Source organism: Tupaia chinensis, unplaced genomic scaffold, assembly GCF_000334495.1.
Source record: "Tupaia chinensis unplaced genomic scaffold, TupChi_1.0 Scaffold000214_1, whole genome shotgun sequence".
NCBI lineage: Eukaryota > Metazoa > Chordata > Mammalia > Scandentia > Tupaiidae > Tupaia > Tupaia belangeri.
Window position 1 is genome coordinate 1,149,755 of NW_006159689.1, and position 2,594 is coordinate 1,152,348.

At 60.9% G+C, this 2,594-nt stretch overlaps 1 protein-coding gene across 4 annotated transcripts in view; it reads left to right on the forward strand.

Moving 5' to 3' along the window:
• The window catches only part of MAPK9 (mitogen-activated protein kinase 9), a 34,644-nt gene that overhangs the window by 11,366 nt on the left and 20,684 nt on the right, over window positions 1-2,594 (forward strand). The window lies entirely within an intron of this gene.

Sequence of the window (2,594 nt, forward strand, 5' to 3'; positions counted from 1 at the left end):
ACCCCCCGCCACCCCCCCTCCTGGCCAGTCTGCATGTGGTGAGCCAATGTGCTGGCCATGGGGGGGGGAAGCGGGGTGGGGCGGGGCGCAGCCAGCCCCCGCCGCCGTGCCCACCCGCCATGCCCCCGAGCTCCTGCATACCTGTTCCGTGTGGCCATCCCTGTTGCTGATCGGCTGCGGAGCCCGGTTCCTGCGTCCCGCTCTGTCATGGTGTGCACGTGTAGGAAACACGTGCTAGCCATGGCTTCGGGCATCCACTGTTCTCGGCCTCTACCCCGGGACTGGGGGTGCTGCATTTGCGCCTAGAGGACTCCCCTCGCCGTCACAAACCAAGGACCCGGCGGACCCCGACCCTCAGTGCCCCTCGCCCGTTTCTCTGAGCTGCACGCATTTTCTGCGTCCCTGATAATCAGGCTTGTGAGATCAGGTATTCCAGGCAGTGTTAGAAGTGATCAAGCCATTACGTGTTGTGTTTCCAGAATCTTCCGTGGGATTACCGTGCTACCAGTGCGGCACACCCCGCTCTGTCACACTGAGGCCCAGTGCCGAGCCCCCTCCTGAGTGCTTGGTCTAGTCGGCCCCCCGACTGACACGATCGTCCACGGTGCGCTGGCCCCTGCTCAGACCTGGCACTCTAACAGCCAAACAGGCAGAAATCCCTCTTAGCACTTGTGGACAGTACAGGGGAGTCCCCAGACCCTGTCGGGGAGGCCGGGGTGACCAGCCGTCAGCGCACTAGGCAGAGATCGCCCAAGCCCGTTGGGACACGCTGTGCCGGGGATGCGCTGTGGAGCGGGGCAGGGTCTGGCGGGGACTGGCAGTTGGGCTGCCCCACCGAGTTGGTGACAGCTGAAGGCAGCCTGGGAATAGGTGCGGGTGTGGTCTGCAGACGCCGTGGAAGGGGAACGATGAAGGGACAGGCTGTGTGAGAGCTGCAAGGTGGCAGCAGCGGCAAGAGCAGGCCTGGTGTCTGGTGCACGGTGCACTCCAGGACCAGAGGAGGAAGGAGGGAGGGCCGCCGAGGGAAGCCTCCGGCTGCAGGGGCCCTGCGGCCAGTGTGAAGATGTGCAGCAGGGCAGGGGGATTTCCTGCAGGGCAGTGGGCTTGGCCAGTGTACCTGACAGCAGCTCTGGCTTCCGGAGGGAAGCCCACGGGAAGGGGTGCTGGCCCCAAAGGCCGATTCTGCCTGGAGGCTGCCGAGTGTTGCAGGTGCGAGCCGTGGCCAGAGGGCTAAGGTGGGGAGGCAGAGACAGACACTGCTACCGTCCTGAAGGGAGAGCCACAGTCTGATGGCTGGGGCACGGCGTGAGAGAGTGTCGGACGCGACACCTGGATCTCGGGCTTGAGCCCTGGAGGGCAGAGGAGCTCCGCCCAGCCAAGGAAGGGGCTAGGAGGAGCAGACTGGTGGAGGCCACGGGGGCACCGCCAGGTGGGACTGCGCGGCAGAGAACGAGCCTGGGGTAGGGCTGGGCCGCTGGGCTGCAGATGGTGTGGGAAGGCACGAGCCCGGCCACCACCCCGACGTGAGTGGTCAGAGGGAGACAGGGACCAGGCGCTGGCGCTGCACTGGGAAGGCGTGGGGGACAAGGAGGGCTCCATCGGCCAGGACTGCGGGATCCGGCCACTGGGTTCCCCCAGGAGGTCACCTGTGACCTTACGGAGGACAGTCCTGGCAGAGTGGCGGGGACATCCCCTAATCAGAGTGGGATGCAGACAAAGATGGGAGCAGAATTGGGGACAGCGGGTTTAGACGCCACACTGGGCAGTTTAGCTCGTAGGGAACGGGGCAGGGCAGGGGCTGGTGGGGTGCGGTGCCAGATGCTTGTTCTGCCAGTGCACGGGCCCTTTCACAGACAGGCTTATTTTAGAGCAAATTTCTTTTTTGAAGACTTTTGTATTGTTTTGTTTTTATTGCTATAGGGCACATGCACTTGCCAGAAAGACAGAGACAAAGAGACAGAAAGCAATAAATCACCCCCCGGGGGATGGCCATGCTGCAGTCCCTTCTCCGTTTTCCTCTGTTCTCCTCCTGGGATCTTGGGCATGCATGCACACACACACACACACACACACACACACACACCTGGCGTGAGTTTAAGCCCCTGGATCCGGGACTTGAACTGTGGTTGACTACATGGGAGTCCAACAACATAGCCATTAGGCCACCTGCTGGTCCCTTTTAGAGCAATTAAATGCACACCGAAGTCGAGCAGAAAGGAATAGTCTCCAAATGTTCTCCCAGGGTGCACCCTCCGTACTGGCACCTGCCAGAGGGCACGTTTGCTTCAGAGGTTATTCTGACAGCGCTGGAGTGAGCCAGGGCACAGAACTTAAGCAGGAGCCTGTTTAAGTGTGTGAGCACCTGGTGTAGACTGTGTTTACGTGTGTGAGTACCCAGCGTAGACTGTGTTTAAGTGAGTGAGTACCCAGTGTAGACTGTGTTTAAGTGAGTGAGTACCCGGCGTAGACTGTGTTTACGTGTGTGAGTACCCGGCGTAGACTGTGTTTACGTGTGTGAGTACCCGGCGTAGACTGTGTTTACGTGTGTGAGTACCCGGCGTAGACAGTGTTTAAGTGAGTGAGTACCCAGCGTA